The sequence below is a fragment of the Panthera uncia genome, chromosome A2 (genome assembly GCF_023721935.1).
Source record: "Panthera uncia isolate 11264 chromosome A2, Puncia_PCG_1.0, whole genome shotgun sequence".
NCBI lineage: Eukaryota > Metazoa > Chordata > Mammalia > Carnivora > Felidae > Panthera > Panthera uncia.
Window position 1 is genome coordinate 114,138,878 of NC_064816.1, and position 20,533 is coordinate 114,159,410.

A 20,533-nucleotide genomic window follows, 5' to 3' on the forward strand; every position below is an offset into this window, starting at 1 on the left:
TGCGTGGCTTGGTCATACTAAAGCTCTTTTTTTTTGTATCTGCCTTATTATCCTCACTCAGGAAAAATATTTATAAAAATGAAACGAATTATTTGACATTTATGTCTTCTTTCATCTGGCTCCTTAAAAAAAAAAAAAAAAAAAAAAGAATAAACCTAAGAAAGAAGTTAGGAAGGAAGGAAGGAAAGAAGGGAGGGAGGGAGGGAGGGAGGAAGAAGGTAGGAAGGAACTGGGAGGGAAGGAAGGAAAGAAAGAAAAAACCACCTTTGGGTTTACATGTGAACATCAGTAGTAATATTGAGTTTTCTTCCTTAACCATGCAAATCATGATATTTCTTTGCAATAATAATAAATTAGAAGTATCTTCCATTTTACCATCAATCCATAAGCAGTATGTAACATTGATATAAATTATATATTTGCATATTTCAGGTATATTTCATTTTTTTAAGTACAGTAATAATCTGTTATGTCAGCTTGCAACTATGCCTTATTTATTAACGGAGGGAAAACATAGATCCATATCAAAACTATGACATAAAATCCCACATATATAATTATTAACCTTAGAAAGCTTATGATTAGGGGCGCCTGGGTGGCTCTAAGGTCGGACAAGGTTAAGTGTCCGACTTCAGCTCAGGTCACGATCTCGCGGTCCATGAGTTCGAGCCCCACGTCAGGCTCTGTGCTGACAGCTCAGAGCCTGGAGCCTGCTTCAGATTCTGTGTCTCCCTCTCTCTCTGCCCCTCCCCCGTTCATGCTCTGTCTCTCTCTGTCTCAAAAATAAATAAACGTTAAAAAAAAATTAAAAAAAAAAAGAAAGCTTATGATTAAACTACCTCTTGATTTTGTCATTCCAGTAAGCCTTTAATAAACTGTTAAATATTATACGTTTAAGATATGTCATTTGTATTTTAAATGCTTTACCCTTTACTGAGGTTTTTTATTTGACATGTGTCCAAGATACAAAGATAAATCTTCTCTCTTGCTCTTTGATAAGGTATCAGAGTTCACTTAAAGGTTTAAGAATGAATAGAGCTGTTGAACCATTTTTTTTCTACTGCAAGTTATATATGAGAATTGGTAGCAGCCTGTTGAAAGGACTTTACCTGTGCATAATAGTCCTTATCTCACCTCTATCTATCATGCTATCAATTTCTTTAATACAAGAGTTTACCTTTGGGCGGCTCATACACCAGCTGTCAATCTGTCCTCACCTTGAGACTTTGCAGCAAGCCAAACTCAGGTGTATTGAAGCTTCTCAAGAATTGACTGTTTTCCTTCTTTCTCCAACTAGGGCAGGTGTAGTCAAAATGCAAGCCTCTGGCACTCCAGATGTGCTTTGTCACAGTGCAGAGCCAGAACTTTTTTATTTCTGCCTCCCAGGTCACAACTTCTTATCTGGAAAATTTCTAGATTCTCTTGTCCTCATTTTACCTTTGCCCCTACCCCCACATTCCCTCACTAAAGCATTTAAAATGGTAGCTTTGAAAAGACGGAAACAACTCAAATGTCCATCAAATAAATTATGGTACTCCATAAAATGAATTAGTATGCATTGTTTAAAAAAAAGGAAGAAGAAGAAGGAAAAGAGGATGTTGTCTAAGTACTAACATGGAGAGATTTCCAAGATACATTAAGTAAAAAAGAAAGATACAGATTAATATTACCTTTTGCATTAAAAAAGTTTAAAAACATTCACGATTGCTTCTTACATTCATAAGGAAACTGAAAAGATACACTGAACACTAAACACTGGTTACAGAGCTGAGGTGTGTGGAAAGTAGGCATGATAAAGGACAGAGAGTGGGAGGGACAATTTTCATGATACACCCTCTTATATCTTTTCATTTATTTTTGAACTATATGATTATATCACCTATTCAAAAATTTTAAATTTTTTTAGTGTTTATTTCTTTTTCAAGAGAGAGAGAGAGACAGAGTATGAGTGAGGGAGGGGCAGAGAGAGGGAGACACAGAGTCTGAAGCAGGCTCCAGGCTCTGAGCTGTCAGCACAGAGCCCGATGTGGGGCTCAAACTCATGAACCTTGAGATCATGACCCGAGCCCAAGTCAGACACTTAGCCGACTGAGCCAGCCAGGCACCCCACCTAAAAACGTAAATTTTTAAAAAAGAAATAGTAGCTTTATTCAGTGCAAGGAAGCTAAAAGAAAGAAAGAATACACTAAAGAAAGTCATTGTAAGGCTATTGGCATTATAGTTTGGCAGAGAGAATAAATTATCAGGAAATAGAGAAATAAAATTTAGAAAAGCATCAGTGATAGAAGCTACAATTGGTTCTGACTGAAGAATAGGCTAAAAGACCTCCAAAATATTTACTAATCTTATATCTTTACTGATTTGCATCTGTGTTTTAAAAGTGAGCAAAAAGAGGGGTGCCTGGATGGCTCAGTCGGTTAAGCGACTGACACTTGATTTCGGCTCGGGTCATGATCTCACGGTTCGTGAGTTCAAGCCCCACTGACAGCACACAGCCTGCTTGGAATTCTCGCCCTCTCCCTCTGCTCCTCCCCCGCTCACACGCATGCACACGCTGTCTCTCCCTCTCAAAATAAATAAACTTTAAAAAATAAAATAAAAATAAAAGCGAGCAAAAAAATATTTTGAAGAGGAATTACAGCATAGCAAGTTCAAATGCTCTCTCCTTAAGCGCTTGCCTCAATTTACTAAAAGACAACCAGTGTGTTGTCTCCTTTACATCTCTGATTCCAAAGGCAGCAGATGAAGTGTGATGGCCTGAGCCCCAATGCCTGCTTTACCGTTTAGTGGCTGTATGGTCAGTGCACATTATTTAACTCCTTATTTCATCATCTGGACAGTGAGGATAAGAATGGTATCTACCTTACAAGGTCACCGGGAGGATTAATTAATACCCAAGAAGCATGTACCCGGCTTCACACTAAGAAGTGTGTAACGTTTGCTACTTTACCTATTCCTCAAATGTCTTACTGTTTATCTTTAAAAGTGCTGTCTCCCTGGGCTAGTACTTACCTTTTGCATTAAGGCTTCTTCTTCTTTTTTTTTCTTCTTTGTCCCTATCCATTCCTGCCTCCTTTCTTTTTAAAAGAAGGATGCAACCAGTCACTAAAATACTCCCACAGAGTTTCTGAGACAAGATCATCCCAGAGAAAGGTACTCATAAAGGAAACAGAAAGTACGGAGTTTGCCAGAGAAATTCAGATTAAAAATAGTTGCGTAAAGTTGGTTCTTTACATTTCTATATCGTTCTGCAAAACTATACATTCATCTCATTTGATGCTCACAACAACCCTCTGAGACCATCAAGGCAGATAAAGAAAAAAGGGCAAAGGAGGTTAAAGGGTTGCCCGAGGCTAAACTGCATAGTACAAGTTAGTGACAATGTCTGACTGGCTCAGTTCAACAATTTATTGAACACCTGCTAAGGCCTGGGCACTGCGCTGACCTCCACATTCCAAAATGCTCTTTACTACAAAGACTTCCCATGGTATGAAGCATCTCTCAGAGTTTCACTCAACTTGATGATCATACTACTTAAAAGCTACTGTGACATCATTAGAGTAGAAAGGACCAGGGATTCCTTGGCAAAAGATCTTGGGCAAACAACTTAATCTCTTTAAGTCAGTTTTCTTATCCCTTAATGCTTGAGTAATACTTACCACTAGGTGGTTGTAAAGGTTAAATGAGAGTGAATAAAAAAGAAGTCTGTAAACTGTAAAGTTCCGTAGTAGATATTAGTTATTATTGTTATCTGATTTAGCAGTGGAATGCAAGATCAAACCTAGGTGGGGGGGAAAAAAAGGCCTGATAGAAAAACATCCCTAGGCCCCCAGCCCTTAAAAGACCTCCCAGGGAAAGTAGCAAGATTACAAAAACTCACACTATCTCCCCTGCAGAGGGCACCCACTGAGCCAACAGGGGTAGGCCGCCTGGGTCAGTCCCATTTTAGCAAATGCGTTCCTTTCCATTTGCTCCAATTGGTGGTAGGAGGTGAAGGGGGGCAAACCAGACAGCTGGTGCGACATGAAACAGAAAGATCTGCGTTTTACCTTTGGAAGAAAAAAAAAAAAAAAAAAAAACTGTGGGAAATAGTAGGAGAACTAGAGAAGCAGGCAAGTGCTTGGGGCATTTCAGCTGGTAGGAGAGAGAACAAGAGAGAGACGAGCTGCCCAAGACAGATGCAATCCACACCCTTCGTCTGCAATCAGAGAGAGGCTCACATGTCAGAAAAAAGTTTGTCCTCCCTCAGGGGAATTGTGAAGGATGTCAATGTTCTAGACATGAGAAAACAAAAAAATCCATATAGAACATTCCAGCATGTGGAGGCCTGATACAGCTCCGAGTGATGTTCTATGGGACTCTGCCTCTTGCGGACTTCTCACTTGGACCCGGAATGTCAGCAGGAGGCATGCTTCACAGCGGAGGGGAAGTGGTGTCTGAAGCTGCTGGGGGACAGGCCCACTGTTTGTGACTTAGAAAAGCAGTAGAGAGAGGCAGCTAAGTCAGCCAATTGTTGATCAAACTACCCGAGCTCAAATCCCACTCCTTTGCCTCTGTGCTTAACCTGTGTGATTTTGAGTTGCTCACCGTTGGTAATTTGCTTAACTTTGGCAGCGAAGATGCTTAACTTTGCTAAGCTTCAGTTTCCTGATCTATAAAATGAAGGTTAATAATAATACCTTCCTTAGGATGCTGCAATGAGGGGCGCCCAGGTGGTTCAGTCAGTTAAACATCCGACTCTTGATTTTGGCTCAGGTCATGATCTCAGGGTTCGTGAGTTCGAGCTCCACAATAGGCTCTGAGCAGAGCCTGCTTGGGATTCTCTCTCTCTCTCTCTGCTCCTCCCCCGCTTGTGCTCTCTCTCTCACTCTCTCCCCCTCTCTAAAAATAAATAAACATTTTTTAAAAAGTATTCCCTTTAAAAAAAAAAAGATGCTGCAATGATTAAATAAGATAATATTTATACAGCGAATAGAAAGTGCCTGGCACACAGTAAGCAGCCAATAAATGTTGGCTATTACAGCATTGTTTCAAAAGGCAAGTTTACTAGCTTACCTCAGTTCCTAAGGCTTAGAGAACAGGAAGTTAGGGTGAAAGAAAGTGAAAACTTTCCTGTAGCATCAAACTTAAGAACAGACCTTGCGTACTCACTGGCAACTGAGGCAATGTTCAAGTGTTTCTGTTTCATGAGTTACTGTAGATGACAGGTTGAACATCTGTATAGAAAGGCAGCATATGCCAGTTACTAAATCCCTGGAATCAGAGCTGGATTTGGATCCCGGCTCCACCTCTCACTAGCTCTGTGACCTCGTACAAGTCACATAAACTTTACACCTCTGTTCCACAATTGTAAAATGAGGATGATAACAATAATAATAGTATCTACCTCATAATGTGGGAGTGAGGATAAAATGAGACAGCACATGTCTTAGTACAGGCCCTGGCCCATGAGAAGTGTTTAATAATCTATAACTATTATTGTTTTCTTCTCTGCAAAAAAAAGAAATAGAGGGTTGTTTGCTAATTAAATTTAAAGCCTACCTCTGAGGGGTACCTGGGTGGCTCACTCAGTTAAGCATCCGACTTTAGCTCAGGTCATGATCTCAAGGTTGCTGAGTTCAAGCCCCGTGTCAGGCTCTGTGCTGACAGCCCAGAGCCTAGAGCCTGCTTCGGATTCTGTCTCCCTCTCCCTCCCTGCCCCTCCCCTGCTCTCACTCTGTCTCTCTCTTAAAAATAAATAAACATTGGGGCACCTGGGTGGCTCAGTCGGTTAAGCGTCTGACTTCAGCTCAGGTCATGATCTCGCGGTCCGTGAGTTCGAGTCCGCATCGGACTCTGTGCTGACAGCTCAGAGCCTGGAGCCTGCTTCGGATTCTGTGTCTCCCTCTCTCTCTGGCCCTCCCCCGTTCATGCTCTGTCTCTCTCTGTCTCAAAAATAAATAAACATTAAATAAATAAATAAATAAACATTTAAAAATTTTAATAAAAAAAAATAACAAATAAAAAATAAAGCCCACCTCTGAGTAGAGAAAGCAAAACATACTGTCTATTGGAAATCAGTTCTTGCTCTCATCAGAAGTAACTTTCTCTTTTAAGAATTTATTAGTCTTTCCTAAGAAGTAATTTACCCAGGCAATCAGAATAGTTTTATTTTTTAAGTTTATTTGTTTATTTATTATTTGAGAGAGAGAAGAATGCGCCCATGTACGCACGTGAGCAAGGGGCAGAGAGAGAGGGACATTGAGAATCCCAAGCAGGCTCTGCACCGTCAACACGGAGTCTGACCCAGATGGTATCCTACAAACCCCGAGATCATGACCTGAGCCGAAATCAACAGGGGGGATGCCTAACTGACTGAGCCACTCCAGTGCCCCCAGAATACTTTAAGATTGGTCTATCATATGATCTGGTTCTCATTATTGTGGGGGTTTTTTTAATGTTTATTTATTTATTTTGAGAGAGAGAAAGAGAGAGAACAAGCAGGGGAGGGGCAGAGAGAAAAGGAGAGAGAGAATCCCAATGCAGGGCTCGATCTCACTACCATGAGAGCATGACCTGAGTCAAAATCAAGAGTTGGACACTTAACTGAGCTATCCAGACACCCCTCTCATTATTGTGGTTTAACTAAACTAAGCAGAAAATTTTTTTTTAATTTTAATATTTATTTATTTTTGAGACAGAGAGAGACAGAGCATGAACGGGGGAGGGTCAGAGAGAGAGGGAGACACAGAATCTGAAGCAGGCTCCAGGCTCTGAGCTGTCAGCACAGAGCCCGACGCGGGGCTCGAACCCACGGACCGTGAGATCATGACCTGAGCCGAAGTCGGACGCTTAACCGACTGAGCCACCCAGGCGCCCCTAAACTAAGCAGAAAATTTATTTGAGGTTTGGAAAATCTGAACTGTCTCTGAGGCTATGAATGATATTCTGCCCATATTTATGTGTTCTATTGTATTTTATAATTAAGTCATAAAAGCAATAAGGCAAATGTCTCAAAAATTCTAGCAAAAATAAAACACATTCACTTTAAGGTGTGCCTTACAATAACTCACTCCAAGTATTTTTAAGTTTGCCAGTTCAGTAAAATTCAGTAGCAACAAAATCTTAAAATGTATAGTAAGCAGTTGTGATGAGCACAGGGTGATGTATGGAAGTGTTGAATTAGTATATTGTACAACAGAAACTAATATAACACTGTATGCTAACTAGCTGGAATTTTAAAAAATAAATAAGTAAAAATAAAAATTAAAAATGTATATTAGGCACATAAAAAATATATATACGCCCATTCATTTATTAGGTCAATAAGCATTTCTGAATGCCCACTATGTGCCAGACGCTGCCCTGTTTTAAATCAAATACACTGTATTCCTTCACTCTTACAAAGTTCTTTCATTTATCTTTACCTACGTTTCATTCAAATTTTCAGATTCACTGATAATATTGCAACCTGATTAAATCGGTTAAATATGTAAAACTCTGTCACTTTAAGACTCTGTAACATTTTCCATTAACATTCCTCTCTGGCTTTATGTACTTGATGGGTGCTGTGGGATGTAGCATAAATTATCTGCCTTCAGCAAAACGAACAGCTGAAATGCACTGCTTCCTGACAGCGCTTGTTAGGCCGTGAGCTGCTGTGAGCACGTACTGTACTCGCGACTGCCTGCCTTTCAGTTGCCTCAAGAAAAGTAGTTAAGTGGTTCAAAACATAGGAGCTGGTCATCCACTAGCCAAAATAGCCCGGTATTTTAGCACGATGCTTAGGTGTCAATTAATAAACATGATGAAAACAATCCTGGAATGTTTATTTTTAAAGAAAAGTATCATCTCCTAGAAATAAGCCCACGCCTATATGATCAACTATTCTCCAACAAAGGAGGCAAAAATACACAATGGAGAAAAGATAGTTTTTTCAATAAATAGTGCTGGAGGAACTAGACGGCTACATGCCAAAGAATGAAACAGGACCAGCTTCTTACACCATATATAACAGTAAACTCAAAATAGACTAGAGACCTAAATGTGTCTCTAATCCATGAAACCATAAAACTCCTAAAAGAAAATATAGGCAGTAATCTCTTGGACATTGGCCTTAGCAATGTATTTATAGACATGTCTCCTCAGGCAAGGAAAACAAAAGCACAACAAAAAACAAAAAACTATTGGGACTACACCAAAATAAAAAGCTTTTGCACAACAAAGGAAACCATCAACAAAATGAAAAGGCAAGCTAGTGAATGGAAGAGGGTATTTGCAAATGATATATCTAACAAGGGGTTAATATCCAAAATTTATAAAGAACTCATATACCCCGGGGCGCCTGGGTGGCTCAGTTGGTTAAGCATCCGGCTTCAGCTCAGGTCACGATCTCATGGTTCATGGGTTCAGGCCCCACATGGGGCTCTATGCTGACAGCTTGAAGCCTGGAGCCTGCTTCAGATTCTGTGTCTCCCTCTCTCTCTGCCCCTCCCCTGTTAACGTTCTGTCTCTCTCTCAAAAATAAATAAATATTAAAAAGAACTCCTACATGGGGCGCCTGGGTGGCTCAGTCGGTTAAGCGTCCGACTTCAGCTCAGGTCACGATCTCGCGGTTCGTGAGTTCAAGCCCCGCGTCAGGCTCTGTGCTGATGGCTCAGAGCCTGGAGCCTGTTTCAGATTCTGTGTCTCCCTCTCTCTCTGACCCTCCCCCGTTCATGCTCTGTCTCCCTCTGTCTCAAAAATAAATAAACGTTAAAAAAAAAAATTTTTTTTTAAAAAATTAAAAAAAAAAAAAAAGAACTCCTACAACTCAAAACCAAAAAAAATCAGAGACAATTCAATTAAAAATGGGCAAGGTGCCTGGCTGCCTCAATTAGTACAGCATGCAACTCTTGATCTTGGGGTCACGAGTTGGAGCCCCAAGTTGGGCATAGAGATTACCCAAAAAGAGAAATAAAAAATTTTAAAATGGGCAAAGGACCTGAAGAGACAGTTTTTTTCCAAAGAAGACATACAGATGGCCAACAGATACATGAAAAGGTGCTGAGGGTCATTAATCATCAGGGAAATGCAAATCAAAACCACAATGAGATACCACCTCATACCAGTCAGAATGACTACTATCAAAAGGACAAGAAATAAGTGTTGACAAGGATATAAAGAAAAGAAAACCCTTATGAACTGTCAATCGGAATATAAATTGGTACGGCCATATGGAAAACAGTATGGAGGGTCCTCAAAAAATTAAAAATAGAACTATCATATGATCAGGAACTCCACTACTGGATCTTTACCCAAAGAAAACAAAAACACTAATTTGAAAAGATATATGCACCTTTAAGTTTACTGCAGCACTATTTATAAGAGCCAAGATATGGAAGCAACCCAGGTGTCCACTGATGGATGAATGGATAAAGGAGATGTGGTGTATATACACAATAGAATATTACTCAGCCATAAAAAAGGACAATATCTGGCCATTTGCAACAACATGGACGGACCTAGAGGGTATTATGCAAAGTGAAATAAGCCAGACAGAGACAAATATCACATGATTTCACTTATATGTGGAATCTAAGAGACAGAACAAATGAACAAACAAAGAAACAAATGAAAAACAGACCCTTAACTACAGAGAATGAACTCATGGTTGTCAGGGGGGAGGTTGGCAGGAGAAGGAGATTAAGAGGTACAAACTTCCAGTTATGAAATAAATGTCACAGAGATGAAGGGTGCAGCGCAGGGAATATGTCAACAGTACTGCAATGGCATTCTGTGGTGACAGATGGTGACTGCACTTATTGTGGTGAGCCCTGAGTAATGTACAGAATTGGCAGATCACCCTGCTGCACACCTGAAAAAGATTTGCCGTATACCTGAAGCTAAAACAGCATTGCATGCCACTTATACTTCAATAATAAATAACTCCTAGAAATACAGTATCACCACATACTAACGCTTTATGCCGCCAATAGGGTAAAAGCCAACGACAGGATAGGATGAAATATTTTTAGCAAAATCCTTCTAAGAGAGCCTAGGAAAAGAATAAGTACAGATTTAAAATGCAAAAGTCATTGTTTATTTATCCAAAAACTACTCTTCAGGTATCACCTCTTGCAGTCTCTCTCCTCAACCATTGGCTTGCCCTGTCTGGAATACCCTGCCTCCCCCTCCATCTCCACACCATGTCTCATGAAAATTCTTTCCAGTCTTGCACAGCCAAGTGCAAGCCCACACTCTGGGCACTCATTCATCACCCTTCTAACCTCTTCTGCAGCTGCTTCCAGGTCACGTTGCTTTATAGTTATTGGTGTCTAAAACTATCTCTTCAACTCAAAAGAGTTTCTTCATTTTGTGTTTCCCACAGCACCTAGTTCAAACTCAGTTAATGATCAAGTGACTGAACTTGGGTGAGACATTCACACTTTATGTACCTCAATTTCCTCATGTAGCCAATGGGCATAACAATATCTGCCCCGCCTAACCGGAGTTTGCCAGGCCATCAAGTTAATAATAAATGTAAATGCATTTCTTAAGTGCTACATATTCTTTGGAAAGCCATTTGGCAATATTTATCATGAGCCTTAAATTTTTTCATTTAATCCTATTCACTAATTATACTTCCAGTTATCAATCCCAAGGAAAAACTATAAACATAGAATAATTTTTAAAACACTGCTCAAATATCATTTATTAGTAAAAAACATGAAATAATTTAAGCATTCAACGAAATTAAGTGGCTGAGTAAGTTACTGCACATAAATTCAATAAAACATTATTATACCATTTTTAAATCATTAAAATTATTTTAAAAGATGATGTAATAGTCAACAACATGAGAAATGTTTAAGATGTAGTATTAAAAGAAAAACATGAAGGGCACCTGGCTGACTCAGTCGGCAGAGCATGTGACTCTAGACCTTGGAGTCATGAGTTCAAGCCTCACATTGGGGTAGAGGTTACTTTTTAAAAAATAAAATACATAAAGCATTTTTTAAAAACGCATGAATATCAAAATTGTACATCTAATTTGATAAGTATGTAAAAAGGAAATATATACTCACAAAAAAATTGATTAGAAGGAAGTATACCAAAATACTAACTATGGTTATTTTGGAGCAAATGTTTAATGAGTATTTTTCCTTCTTATTTTGTATTTTCAAAATATTGTATAAGAAGAACATATTACTTTTTAAAAAAAGAAACTTTGAACAGTAGTTAAAAAGCTACATAAATTGGGGTGCCTGGGTGGCTGTAGGTTAAGTGTCTGACTCCTGATTTCAGCTCAGGTCATGATCACGGTCACAGTTCATGGGATCAAGCCCCATGTGATCAGCACACAGCCTGCTTAAAATTCTCTCTCTCTCTTTCTCTCTCTCCCCCCACCCCCCCGCTTGTGAACTCTCTCTCTATCAAAATAAATAAACTTAAAAAAAATAAAGTGCATCTCTTAGGAAAGGTTGTCATTCCCATTCTCTTTCTAGTAACATGTATAGTGATTTAACTTCCATAGAGAACAGCTTTTACTGAGGAAAACAAGAAATCTAACCTTTGAATTTATTCCAAACCTAAATCTTCCTTTTAGAGCACTTAAATAAGAAACTTTTTATTTGACCATTGTCATTGTTCTTTCCCAAGTTAATCTTACTAATATGCGTTTTCATTGAAATTGTCCACTCACATCTAACTGACCCAAATGCCTTATCAAGTGCCCAAATCAGGTCAAGGAGAAGGGCTGCTAGTGATGCTATTTTAAGAGGAAACAAAATGCCAGAAAGCTAGACCAGCTCCTATTCTGTCAAAAACACCACTTTTTTGGGCACATACATGTTACAGTTCACTAACGGGAGAAACAGTGACAAGCTGACAAGGTAGCTCATTCCTAGAGAAGAGTTTGGCTATTTTTGTCCGTGGATTTGCATGGAAACCTTTTCCACAAAAGTATAGTTAACATATAAAGTCCTATATTATGGTTTCCGACTAGGAAATTTTGGAATTACTTCCTAGCTGTAGAGAATCACCCAGTTCTTTCAAGAACCAGAAGTATGTTCACGTCCTATATTGAGTATCTAGCATATTGCCTGCACTCAGTAGATACTCAATCAACATTTGTTAAGCCAGTGACACAATAACACAATTGACTTTTTGAGAAGCGATTGCCAAGTTGTACCATGCTGCAATAGGCACTAGAGCTAATTAGCTCAGCTTATTTCTAGAAGGAGCTGAAGTCAGGGGCTCACTCCCTAAAAGGTCTTTTGGCCTTATTCTAGTCACAATTTCATATCTTGTTCCAATAAGCCGTCTCTCTCATGGATGCAAGGAGAATCAGACAAAATAGGTTAGCACAATTCATTACCACTCCAAAACAGACCATTCCAAAATTACTTACTTAGAAATCAAACTGATAACAAATGAGGTTTGCATCATTTTGATATGGAAAGTTTCAATATTTTAATATGTTAAAATTAGTTATAAGAGTAAAATAGTAACATTAATTACTGATCCCTGAACTAATACAAACTAATATTTGACCCTGTCTCATTTTATTATAACTAAAATAGTTTGTCACACAGGTCTGTTTCTTAGGACAATAATCTTGTGATTGCTAGGAAACATTTAATTCGAAGCATTTCACCAAAGGACTTCTATTTTTTGGATTAAAGAATTTCAATAATATGCTTTGCAAAATAAACATATAATATGAATGTATGCAAGACATACAGCCTAAAAAAGATACCTTTTCCAAGGACCCTCAAATAAGCTATCGTGAATAGAGCCAGTTTCAGAAGTTTGAATACAGGCGAGTTTTAATTTGTATTAAGATCTCACTAGCTTTAATAGCTCAGGAAAGTCAAGTAGCTTCTGTCTGTACATTTTCTTACTGTGAAAGTAAAGATAATGCTACTTAGTGCTTCACAGGGGGTACTGCGCAAATCAATTGGTTAGTGTTCTTAATGTTCTTAAAGCACTGCCTAAGTGCTAATCACTAGGGTGCATTGTATATCTCTTCGCAATTATCTGCCACCTTAAAATTTTATGGCTTATGAGGGTGTCTCACTCCTCAAATACTTAAAAAAAAAGGTTAAGGAAAGTTCAAGAAGTTAAAAAAAAAAGAAGCACATGGGCTAAGTTAGAGTAGAAGAAAGAGACATTTGGAATTTGGCACATTTTATTACCTGCTTTTCATTACACCAAGTTACATGCTTCCTAGACTAAAAACCAATTGACTTTATGTTTTAAATAGGTGAATTGTATAGCATGTGAATTATATCTCAATAAAACTATTATAAAAATAATAACATCCAACCTCATTATTATACCAGAAAAAAAAACATATACTCCTTTGAAGTGTGGATCATTATGCTAGGAAAAGGAATTTTATTCATACACATTGAGTCAAAATATGTGACACAGTTTTAAGAAATCAATTTATAATAGAACTAAAACAGTTACATGGTGCATTGAGATAAAGTTATAACTTACTTTTAATAATTTAATTACTAATTATAATCACTACATATTTAATCTCATTGATTAAAACAGTCTATCTTAAGGGGCGCCTGGGTGGCTTGGTCGGTTAAGCGTCCGACTTCGGCTCAGGTCAGGTCATGATCTCACGGTCCCTGAGTTCGAGCCCCGCGTCAGGCTCTGTGCTGACAGCTCAGAGCCTGAAGCCTGTTTCAGATTCTGTGTCTCCCTCTCTCTCTGTCCCTCCCCTGTTCATGCTCTGTCTCTCTCTTTCTCAAAAATAAATAAACGTTTAAAAATAAATAAATAAAAATAAAAAATAAAAAATAAAACAGTCTATCTTAAAATCAATGAGACCAGATCTAGTAATGCCTATGTTTGCTTTTGCTGACGTTGATGTCTTAGAATATTATTTGGGAGAGAAATCCTTAAATGCACAGAATGAAATTCAGCTGAATTCATAACAGTAGTAGTAGTAGCAGTAGTAAGTACATGTTTGTATAGTGTTTATAATTGTATCAGTTGGAAATAAATGTGAAGGGTTTAAGACTTACCCTACTTGCAAACAAACAAGCCAGCATGCCACAATTTCATGGATGTCAGCGGAAGACACAAGACTCCTGGATCAGAGATAAAGGACAGTTTATTACCTATGGAATGGCAATAGCAAGAGGATCATTTTCTTGTGACAGTTCTCCAAGATTCAATTCCCCCAGGGTGACACAGAAAGGACTAGGGGACACCTACACATATACAGTGGGTTGAATTAAAGAAGAGGAACTCTAAGCTCAGAAAATTTCAATCTTGGGGCACCTGGTGGCTCAGCTGGTTAAGCATCCAACTCTTAGTTTTGGCTCAGGTCAGGATCTCACAGATTCATGAGTTAGAGTCCCGTGTAGGGCTCTATGCTGACAGTACAGAGCCTGCTTGGGATTCTCACTCTCTACCTCTCTCTCTGCCCCTCTTCCCCTCACTTTGTCTCTCTCTCAAAATAAATAAACTTAAAAAACAAAGAAAGAAAGAAAATTTCAATCTTTTCTTTCTGCTCCAGAGAAAGACACCCTCTTCCAATGCTGTTTGCTATACCAACATTCTTAAAAAAATAGCCCTGAACAAAAGGCTGGCAATGGCAATGCTCATAAGACATGCAGAAATTTAGAGAACCAAAACGAATTATGTTCTGACACTCGTGATACATAGTGACCACATATCTTGGTTTGCTTGGGACAGCCCAACCTATTACCTATTGTCCAAGCTTAATTATCAATAGCACCCCCTTTCACTCTCACAAATATCTCAGTTTGGACAACAAATTATATGGTCACTACATTTAAAATTCTTAAGAAATTCCTCTGCCTAGTCAGAGCAGTAATAATCTCACCAGTTAAAGTTTAGGTCAACCAAACAAGAATGAAGGTCAATACCAGACACAAAAGTTACCTGAAGATGGATTAAAGATTTTAATGTAAGACCTGAAACCATAAAACTAGAAGAAAACATAGGTGGCAAGCTCCTTAACACTGGCCTTGGAGATGATTTTTTGGGTATGACACCAAAAGTAAAGGCAACAACAACAACAAAATAAACAAGTGGGGCTACATCAAACTAAAAAGCTTTTGCACAGCAAAGGAAACCACCAACAAAATGAAAAGGAAATATAATGAATGGGAAAAGATATTTATAAACCATATACCTGATAAGGGATTAATATTCAAAATACATAAGGAACAACTCGATAGCAGAAAAACAAACAATCCAACTGAAAATGGGCAGAGGAAAATTGTGGAAAGAGCCTAAATGTCCATCAACTGATGAATGGATAAAGAAGATGTGGTTTACATATACAATGGAATACTACTTGGCAAATGCCATTTGCAGCAACGTGGATGGAACTGGAAGGTATTATGCTAAGTGAAATAAGTCAGTCAGAGAAAGATCTCATATGTTTTCACTCATGTGTGGAACTTGAGAAACTTAACAGAAGACCATGGGAGAAGGGAAGGGGAAAAAAATAGTTACAAACAGAGAGGGAGGGAGGCAAACCATAAGAGACTCTTAAATACACAGAACAAGCTGAGGGTTGATGGGGGGTGGGGGAGGGGAAAGTGGGTGATGGGCATTGAGGAGGGCACCTGGTGGGAGGAGAACTGGGTGTTGTATGGAAACCAATTTGACAATAAATTATATTCAAAAAAATAATAAAATGGTCAGAGGATATGAATAAACAATTTTATTTTAAGTTTATGTATTTATGGGGGGGGGGAGGGGCAGAGAGAGAGGGAAAGAGAATTCCAAGCAGACTCTGTGCTGTCAGTGCAGAGCCTGATGTGGGGCTCCACCTCAGGAACCATGAGATCATGACCCAAGCTGAATCAAGAGTTGGATGCTCACCCGGCTGAGCCACCCAGACGCCCCTGAATAGACATTGTTCCAAAGAAGACACACTAATCGCCAATAGGTAGATGAAAAGGTGGTCAGCATCATTAACCATCGGGGAAGTGCAAATCAAAACCACAACGAAATATCACCTCGCACTCGTTAGAATGGCTAGTATCAAAAAGAAAAGAAATAGCAAGTATTGGTGAGGATGCGGGAGAAAAGGAACCCTGTGCACTGTTGGTGGGAATGCAGATTACTGCAGCCACTCTGGAAAACAGTATGGAGGTTCCTCAAAAAGTTAAAAATAAAAATTGTAGATCAATTTTTTAAAAATTTTTTTAATGTTTATTTCTGAGACAGAGAGAGACAGAGCATGAGTGGGAGAGGGGCAGAGAGAGAGGGAAACACAGAATCCGAAGCAGGTTCCAGGCTCTGAACTGTCAGCACAGAGCCCGACGCGGGGCTCGAACTCACAAACCGCGAGATCATGACCTGAGCCAAAGTCAGACGCCTAACCGACTGAGCCACCCAGGCGCCCCAAAAATCATAGATCAATTTAAAAAAAAAGAATGGAAGACAAAAGAGGGAAAAGTCAAATTATGGACATCATTTTAATAACCACTAAGTAAAAGGAACTTCAGGTACTTATCTAGGAAGAAAGAGATTATCTCAGGAAAAATTAAAAGCTGTTTTGATCATTAAGACAAGTCATTGAGAGGTGCCTGGGTGGCTCAGTCGATTGAGTGTCTGACTCTTGATTTTGGCTCAGACCATCATCTCATGGTGTGTGGGTTCAAGCCCCGCATCAGGCTCTGTGGTGACAGTGCAGAGCCTGCTTGGAATTCTCTCTCTCTGCCCCTTCCTGCTCACACACTCACTCTCCCTATCTAAAAAACAAAACAAAGCAAACAAAACAAACAAACTTCAAAAGACAAGCCACTGAAAGGGATGCCTGGCTGACTCATTCAGAAGAACATGTGACTCTTGGTCTTGGGGTCAGGAGTTTGAGCCCCACACTGGGTATAGACGACAAGCCATTAAAAATGGCGACTGCAGGGGCGCCTGGGTGGCTCAGTTGGTTAAACGTCCGATTTTGGCTCAGGTCATGATCTCACGGTTTGTGGGTTCAAGCCCCACATCGGGCTCTGTGCTGACAGTTCAGAGCCTGGACCCTGCTTTGGATTCTGTGTCTCCCTCTCTCTCTCTGCTCCTCCCCCACTCACACTCTGTCTCTCTCTCTCTCTCAAAAATAAATAAACATTATTATTTTTTTTAATGGCAACTGCAGGGGTGCCTGGGTGACTCAGACACTTGAGCATCCAACTCTTGATTTCAGCTCAGGTCATAATCCCAGGGTTACGGTATCCCATGTCAGGCTCTGTGCTAAGCACAGAGCCTGCTTAAGATTATCTCTCTCCCTCTGCCCCTCTCCCCTGCTCACACAATCTCTCTCTAAAATTAAAAAAATAAAAAATAAAAATAAATGGCAACTGCAGCTTTCAATAGCTGGTATAATAATTATATTATCTTGCCCAAATACTGTGCATCTTTATGAAAAAAACTGAGGTAATATTTATCCCAAGTATCCCCAAAACTAAGAAATAATTTTCTGACTCCTTATTTGGAGTTGTAAGGAATATTAAAAACATCCAGTGCGTTTCAGCCATATCCACTCAATCCACACCTGCTGGGTTCCCTGTCCTCTCTCACCCTTCCAGATGGTTCAAACTGACTTCAACCACATTCCACTCTCGTCCTCATCCCTTTCCCCTACTCTCCCACTCCTGTGCTCAATTCTGACCCTTGTCTCTACAATCAATCCTGACCTTAGACAATAATGATTTAATGAGTTTTAACTCAATGCTATAGAACCAAGTTCAATGTACCCCTTTTGACTGGCCCAACTGGCTCAGTTTTTTGTCATGTGCCCTTCGGCCTTATTCCATAGGGCCATGTCTATCCAGATCTCACTTCTGGCAAAAGGCCTTCTTGTCAGGCCCCTCTCAGGGAAGAGGAGCCTTGCAGCACATCCTAAATCCTGAGGGAGGAGGTTTTGTTAAACCCACCTGACCATGCCAATTTTCAAATAGCACAAGCTCCCGGATTCTCTGTACCTAAGCCTTGCGTGGCTTGTTGAAGGACAATATCCCCACATGGGAATTTCAAGATATGTATAATTTTACTGTCACGTCTTCGGCCTCATTTACCAGCCTGGACTTCCTCTCTAGACCCACCCAGAGTCTCACAACAATGACCATTTCAAAAACCTCAGTTTGATTAGTCATATTCCTTCTCCTCCTGACATTTCTACCCTAGGTGGCCTATTCGTGCCTGACTCTATTCTGAATCATCATTGAGAATTTCTGTATTGCTTTTCTCCGTTCACAACTATACCTGAAGAATTAATTACATGATTCCAGCAGGTTATCAGTATGAAGTCAAAAAAGTTTAACAAAATAGTCTGTATTGCAAAATAGTTTCAGTATGCAACAGATTATTAGAATGTCTAGCTTTGTTTGAGTTTATGAATTTTCAATTTATATGGGTCCTTAGGAAATCCCCTAAACCTCAATGTAAAATCAAATTTTGAAAACAGTAAAATTTGTATTTCTATTATTGCAGTTATGTTTTTAAAAAATCATGGGGGCACCTGGGTGGCTCAGTCGGTTAAGCGTCTGACTTCAGCTCAGGTCATGATCTCACAGTCTGTGAGTTCGAGCCCCGTGTCAGGCTCTGTGCTGACGGCTCAGAGACTGGAGGCTGCTTCAGATTCTGTGTCTCCCTCTCTCTCTGCCCCTCCCCTGCTCATGCTCTGTCTCTCTCTGTCTCAAAAATAAATAAAAACATCTAAAAAATTTTTTTAAATCATGATGTGAGGGGCACATGGGTGGCTCAGTTGGTTAAGTGTCCAACTTCAGCTCAGGTCATGATCTCATGGTTCATGGGTTCGAGCCCCACATCAGGCTCTGTGCTGACAGCTCAGAGCCTGGAGCCTGCTTCAGATTCTGTCTTTCTATCTTTCTCTGCCCCTCCCCTGCTCGTTCTCTCTCTCTCTCTGTGTGTGTGTCTCTCTCTCTCCCTGTCTTAAAAATAAGTAAACATTTAAAAAAATTAATTTATGTAAATAAACAAACAAACAAATAAAGTCATGGATGTGAGCAAAGCCAGAAAATCCACAAACATCAATGTACTTTATACATGAGTGAGAGTAATGTAATGTGGTAATGTAATTACGGAGTTGTTTTCTTTTTAAAAATATATCCATTCTTGCATTTTGATACAGAAAAGGAAACTGTAGTATTTATTTATAACACTTTCCAAGTATGCTGAGATAAGTCAATGAAAAATACTGTAGTTATCAATGCTTCCTTTTTAATGAGCTCTTCCTCAATCAAATCTTGATTTAGCTGTGTATTTAGAACACTCCCCCTTTCATATGCACATGTGTGTTTTTCCAGAGGCCCCAAAAGGTTAACAACTGTTATACATCATTATATACCAACAGTTTGGTCTAATGGATAAGGACTGAGTCAGCAATCTTAATATCTCCCTCTTAGCTCTATGACCCTGGAAAGCCACTTAACATCTATCACCTTGTTTTCACTTTCAAAATGAATAATAATAATTGTTGAATTAGGAAAATACCTATAAAATATATTAAGAGACTTTAGTGAAAAATGAGAAATGAATGTAAACTAATATATTGTAAAGACCCAGTTCAGCTAGCCCACTTTTCTAATATAATATGTGAAATTATAACTTGATAGAAATGTGTTCTTGGATTACAACTAAATTATTGGCTAGGGAATATAGACTATTAGTATATTAAAACACTTTACTAAATATCAGAACATTTTAACATACATTTTCAATGAGGAACATAGCGTGGACATAGAAAGACATGTAATTCTTTCTTTAGCCCCAAATTAGGATTTATACTTATAAAGAAAAAAAATTGTTAATTGGTAAAATGGCTCTGTCAATTTGTAAAGGATAATCTCTAATTAAAATTTTTGAAGTTCCTTTAAAATGTACAGTAGTAATTCTATTGGTTCACCAATGGTAATGCTACTCTTAACAAAAATCGTGCTTGTTCAACAGTCATTGAAGAAATATTGCAGCAAAGATTAATTAGCATTCTACTGTCTAAAAAGTGTACCTTCAAGCTGTTAAATGAGTGAACAGAGATCTATTATGACTTTAACAAGAACGTTATTCTCCATGGGGATTACTGCTATTAACAGTAGGAAATGTATCATTTAAAGACATTAAAATTAAACGGAAATGTTTCACCCATTTAAATAAAACTCTTGTTCTTTACTTCACAATAAAACTTGCTTTTGCTAGCTTCCTTATTGTAGGAGTTTATGCAAAATTTCCCTGGTAGTGCCATTTCAGATTTATTTTCTATGGAGATAGTGGTAGAGAGGTATTAGTGTAATTTAACAATGTTTACAATCTGATACACGAGGACTCTCTCTATTCCAACTACAAACATCATTGCTCCTAATGTAGCACTATTAGTCAGCTACTTACTTCACATTTCAACAAATTATTTACATTCAAGGATCTTAGATCCTAAATTTTTTAGCTTTCTTCCCCTGTGTACTAGATTCTATGTAGGGAATTTGACAAAACATAAAATGTATGTGCCAATATAAAAAGAACAAGTGGGGAGAAGAAAATAACCTCTATATTTTAAAAT

The 20,533-nt window shown here is 38.8% G+C and overlaps 1 long non-coding RNA gene across 1 annotated transcript in view; it reads right to left on the bottom strand.

Annotated features, from left to right (window-relative positions):
* The window catches only part of LOC125930009 (uncharacterized), a 126,510-nt gene that overhangs the window by 75,501 nt on the left and 30,476 nt on the right, over nucleotides 1–20,533 (bottom strand). The window contains exon 3 of the long non-coding RNA XR_007460032.1: nucleotides 14,004–14,069. This is a non-coding gene — a long non-coding RNA (uncharacterized LOC125930009). The remainder of the gene's footprint in view (nucleotides 1–14,003; nucleotides 14,070–20,533) is intronic.